Source organism: Mustela erminea, chromosome 16 (assembly GCF_009829155.1).
Source record: "Mustela erminea isolate mMusErm1 chromosome 16, mMusErm1.Pri, whole genome shotgun sequence".
In the NCBI taxonomy this organism is placed as follows: domain Eukaryota; kingdom Metazoa; phylum Chordata; class Mammalia; order Carnivora; family Mustelidae; genus Mustela; species Mustela erminea.
The window spans coordinates 47,362,679-47,368,794 of NC_045629.1; the positions used below are offsets into that span (position 1 = coordinate 47,362,679).

The following is a 6,116-nucleotide window of genomic DNA, read 5'->3' on the forward strand; positions in this document are numbered from 1 at the left end:
TAATATCCATCACCTAGCGACCTCATCCTCTACCCCTATCCTTTCCCCTCCAGCAACCCTCAGTTTCTTTTTTATGATTAAGAGTCTTTTATGGGAGATGCCTTGGGGGCTCAGTCAGTTAAGCCTCTGCCTTGGTTCAGGTCATTATCCCAGATTCCTGGGATCAAGTTCCACATTGGACTCCTTGTTCAGCAGAGAGCCTGCTTCTCCCTCTGCCTGCTGCTCCCACTGCTTGTGCTCTCTCTCTCAAAAAAAAGAAAAAGAAAAAGAATCTCTTATGGTTTATCTCCCTCTCTGATATAATCTTGTGTTATTTTTCCCTCCCTCCCCCATAAGTCTCTGTTTTTCCCTCAAATTCCACATATGAGTGAGATCATATGGTAATTATATTTTGCTGATTGACTTATTTAGCTTATACAGTGCATATTTAAAAAAAAAAATATGGAACTCTTCACGAATCTGCATGCCACCCTTGGGTAGGGGCCGTGCTAATCTTCTCTGTATCATTGCAATTTTAGTGTATGTGCTGTCAGTTTGAGCACAATGTTACAATGCACATATTTATATAGAATTTGTTTTTGTGTTTTAGAACTATTTTTGAGACACTGTCCACAAACGAAATTAATAGGACAAGAAGCATGAGCAGTTTAAGGCTTTTGGCATATTACTGTCCAAAGACTGCTTTCAAAAAAAGACATTTTCATATACTCATTTGGAAATATAAATTATTAAAGACTTTTTGGAGAGTAACTTTATAGTATCTTTTCAAATAAAAATGCATGTATGCTTTGAACAAGCAATCCCACTTCTAGGAATCTTTCCAACAAAAATAGTTACTCATATATTCAAACACGGATGTACAGGGTTTCATTTTAGCATTGTTTAAATTAGGAAGAAAATTGGAAATAACCTAAAAGAAAAGGTCAAGTGAATTGTGTTATGGCTATATTTTGGCAAATATAAAGTTGCTAAGAATTAAATGGTTCTACATTTATTGACACAGAAAGATCTCTTAGAGAGTTACGTGGAGAACAAAAGCTGATGGATAAACAATCAGACTGACTTCATTTATTAAAAAAAATTATATGTCTAAAGATTCATTCAAAAATCAAAAGGGATTGATGGTTGTATGACATTATGAATTTGTTGAATACAAATTGTAACTGCACATAACATACAAAAAAAATCAGTAGGGATCATATACCTGTGGCTAAGACTATTAGTTGTCCCACTAAATCCATTCTCGCCTTCTTACACAGTGAGAGAGTACCAAATCCAGCTAGACACATTTCCCAGCCTCCCTTGCAGTTACAATTGACCATGTGGCTAAATTCCGGCCAATAAGGTATAAGCAGAAGTGTTTGTGGCCCTTCCTGAGAATCTTCCTTAAGAAACCACTAATATATTTTGTTGGCTAATTGTCAAGAGCTTAAAAAGAAATTATTTATTTTCATGGATCTGTGGGGCAGGTGGAACAGCTGTGCCTTTCATTCATTTTTCCTTGGCCTGTGATGAAAGAGTGGCAGGTGACTAGGGGAAGATCTTCCCCTGTCAGCAACAGGGGTACAGCCGGGCCAGCAGAACTGTGGAGGTTGGTGAGGCCTGGGCTTGAGATTTAAACACTGTTTCTTCCACCTGCAGCCACTGACCAAGTCTTATGGCCAAGCCTAAAGCCAAGAGGAAAGGAAGTATACCCTGTCCATGATGATGCCATGGCAAGGATGTGATTACAGGGAGAGGAGGAAGGAGTGGGACAGTTAGGATCTATAACACATATTTTGCTTAAAGATATTAAGTTAATTACCCAAGACTACACGGCTGGAATGTATCAGAGCCAGGCATTCAAACGTAAGTTTACTGGATCCAAAGCCCATGCTCTTTCTATCTCAGCACTGTGCATTTTTACTCTATTTTGCTGGATAGAATAAATTACCCCTCACTCCTCAACTTCTTCATTTTTGTCTTTGCTGTTACAGTGTGTTCATCTTTCCAAGGGAACTTTAAAATCACTTTGTCAAATCCCAGAAATCGATAAGATAAGAAAACATGCTGGAAATGAACCTATAAAGTGACTTTAGGAGATGCTGACATCTTTAAAAATGGCTAACTTTCCTAAAAGGGATACGGTGTGTCCATTGCTATCAATTTTATTCATGTAGGTGTATCTCATTAACATTATTTACAATCCTTTTGGGTCTCCTACATATTCAACCCATTTCTTGTATTTCCACCAAAAACATACTCATACATGGCATGTATATTTAAAATATTTAGCTAAAATGGAAGCAATAGGAAACCACAAGTTAAGCATATGGACTTAAAACTCCTTTAACAACTTTTGGATCTCTAGTCTCCTGCTTCATTGCTCAGTCCTCTGCTCTCTCCATTTTATTTCCCTGGCCAATTCCCCCTCCACCAGATAAAACAAAGTTTTTCTACTTTCTTTTTTTTTTTTTTTAAGATTTTATTTATTTATTTGACAGAGAGAGATCACAAGTAGGCAGAGAGGCAGGCAGAGAGAGAGAGAGAGAGGGAAGCAGGCTCCCTGCTGAGCAGAGAGCCCGATGTGGAACTCGATCCCAGGACCCTGAGATCATGACCTGAGCCGAAGGCAGCGGCTTAACCCACTGAGCCACCCAGGTGCCCCAAAAGTTTTTCTACTTTCTTAAATAAAGAAATTCAGCTCTCTCTAGTTCATACCCTGAATCCAAGCTTTGGTGTCACTTCAAATATCTAATCAAACCCATCAAGGTGCTCACCACCCTTTTCAAAAAAAAGAAAGACAAGATCATTTTATGTATGTTAGTCAGGTTTACTGAAGTAACAAACAACTCGAATCTCTATAGCTTCCGAGAACAAGCATCTGTATATTGTTCATGGTTTCTGCCAGTGGCTGCAATTCTGTTCTGTGTCTTCTCATTCCACAAACCAGCCTAAAGGAGCAGACTCTATTAAGAACATGTTCTTATGAATGAACATGAACATGAACACAATTTATCACAATGTAAGAAGAGTCACTCTCCTTATAAGTAATTGTAAACATCAACTTCATCCTTTTCCTTAAACTATATGCACGATTAAGATGGGCATGTAGTGAGATTAAGAGTCACTTATGGTTTGTCTCCCTCCCAATCCCATCTTGTTTCATTGATTCTTCTCCTACCCACTTAAGCCCCCATGTTGCATCACCACTTCCTCATATCAGGGAGATCATATGATAGTTGTCTTTCTCTGCTTGACTTATTTCGCTAAGCATGATACAAACTGAGGGTTGCTGGGGGGAGGGGGGTTGGGAGAAGGGGGGTGGGGTTATGGACATTGGGGAGGGTATGTGCTTTGGTGAGTGCTGTGAAGTGTGTAAACCTGGCGATTCACAGACCTGTACCCCTGGGGATAAAAATATATGTTTATAAAAAATTAAAAATTAAAAAAAAAAAAGATGGGCATGTAGTAGTGGTTGTAGGGGTCATGACTTTTAAGTGTAGGATGGTGCCTACCAGAAAATCTAGAGAACTTTTCTAATATGCATGATGTCCCTGCCCCAACCTCCCCCAACATCTGATTCATCCGTTGAGGAAGGAACAGGTATGTACATTTTGCAAAGGATCCTTAACTGATTTTAACACCTCCTACTCTCAAGGCTTTTGAGAACCTCTGGAAATGGATTTGGGGGGAATGCTCTTATCTTTTGTTCACACCAGTCCTGGCATTTTAAATACAGTAAGTCCTCCAATTTCTAACACTACACACAAAAACAAACTCAAAATGGATTAATGACCTAAATATGAGAACTGAAGCTATAAAAATCCTAGAAAAGAACATAGGCAGTAATTTCTTTGACATTGGCCATAGCAACATTTTTCTAGATATGTCTCCTCTGCCAAGAGAAACAAAACAAAACAAAAAGCTATTGGGACTACATAAAAATAAAAGTCTTTTTTTTTTTTAAGATTAATTTATTTATTTCTCAGAGAGAGAGAGAGAGAGCAAATGCAGGCAGAGGCAGAGAGAGAAGCAGGCTGCCTGCTGAGCAAGGAGCCCAATGCAGGACTTAATCCCAGGACCCTGGGATCATGACCCAAGCCAAAAGCAGTGGCTTAACAGACTGCCCCCAAATAAAAGGCTTTTATACAGCGAAAGAAATCATCAACAGATAAAGAGGCAGCCTACTGAATGGGAGATCTTTACAAATGATATATTCAATAAGGGATTAATACCCAAAATATATAAAGAACTTATACAACTCAACACCAAAATGAACAAAAAAGAAACAAATAATCCAATTTTTTAAATGGGCAAAGGACCTAAATATACATATTTCCAAAGAAGATATGCAGATGGCCAACAGACACATGAAAAGATGTTCAACATCACTAATTACCAGGGAAATGCAAATCAAAACTACAACGAGATATCACTTTACACTTGTCAGAACAGCTAAAATCAAAAAGACAAGAAATAATAAGTGTTGGTGAGGATGTAGAGAAGAAGGAACTCTCCTGCCCCTTTGAAAGGAATGTACAACAGTGCAGCCACTGTGGAAAACAGTACAGGAGGTACCTCAAAAAATTAAAAATACAAATATCATATGATCCAGTAATTCTACGATCTATTACTGGGTGTTTACCCAAAGAAAACAAGAACATTAATTCGAAAAGATATTTACAGCCCTATATTTATTGCAGTGTTATTCAGAATAGCCAGTGCATGGAAGCAACCAAATTATCCATTGATAGACAAATGAATAAGGAAGATGTGGTGTATACATGCATATGTATACATGATATATCTATGTGAAATATATATCTATAATACATGGTATATATATAAGTGGTATATATATGTGAGATACGTAATGGAATATCATATAGCCATAAAAAAGGGTGAGATCATGCCATTTGTGACAACATGGATGGACCTAGAGGGTATAATGCTAAGTGAAACAAGTCAGACTATGAAAGACAAATACCATAGGATTTCATTCATGTGTGGAATCTAAAATCAAGACAAATAAATAAATAAATGAAAAGCAGATTCAGACCTGTAAATACGGAGAATAAACTGATGGCTACCAGAGAAAAGGGGAATTGCGGGGGGGAGGAGTGAGCTAATAGGAGAAGGGTGGGAGATACAGGCTTCCAGTTATGGAATGAAAAAGTCACAGGAATAAAAGGCACAACATAGGGAACACAGTCAATGATATTATAACAGTATTGTTATGGTGCCAGATGTAGCTACACTTGTGGTGGGCACAGCATAACACAGGGAGGTGTTGAATCACTACATTATATAGCTGAAACTAATGTAATGTCGTGTGTCATCTATACTCAAATTTTAAAATTCTTTAAATAATAAATCTGATGAGGTCTTCAATTAAAGTTGCACTGAGCACATGAAACACAAACAGGCAATAACACTGGCCTGATATAGTTGGTCAGGACTCTCCTTTTGCCAAGAGAAGGTTTTTACATTGTAAGGACTACAGAAGATTTGCTACTTTTTAAAAAAGTACGTACTGTTGAAATTTTTGTGGGAATATATTTTGAAAGCACCAAGCACTCGACCAAGAAGAGTGAAACATAATTTTAGACTGGACTGAATTTGTCAGTGTGGATGCACTTATCAGAAGCACTGCATTCAAAGTGTTGGCTCAAGCAATTGGATGTCTAAATGGGTTGGATAAAGCAAATCAGGCTCCAACACTGGCCCTCATTAAAGAAAGCAGAGATGCCAAAAATCCCTTGGCATATATACAGGAAGGAAATTAACGACTCCTTGAGATAGGAATGCTGGAAAAGATCCATTATAAGTGTCCTGCTTATATACCCATAAATGTTGCCCCAAGGACTGGAATGACTATCCCTTCCCCAAGGTCTTGAGACCTGCACTGCTGAGGGAAATTCCAGTATCTTTTTCTTTCTTTTTTTTTTTTTAATGCTTCACTATTTTCTAAATGTTGGAAATTGCTAGTGGGAAATTTGCAGTTGAAATATGTTCTCAGTTTCATTTGGGAAGGCATAATCTTGGGACTGCAGAAGCGAGAGAGCCTCCATCAACAGTCAGAGCAAAGTGGGCATGATTACAACAGGTAGGAAGAGCAACTTGGTCATCAGAAT

The 6,116-nt window shown here is 38.0% G+C and overlaps 1 non-coding gene across 1 annotated transcript; it reads right to left on the reverse strand.

Moving 5' to 3' along the window:
- Positions 1-435: 435 nt before the first annotated feature.
- On the reverse strand, positions 436-542 carry LOC116575653. The gene has a single exon (XR_004279892.1). It is a non-coding gene; the product is annotated as a U6 spliceosomal RNA (small nuclear RNA).
- Between the last annotated feature and the right edge of the window lie 5,574 nt (positions 543-6,116).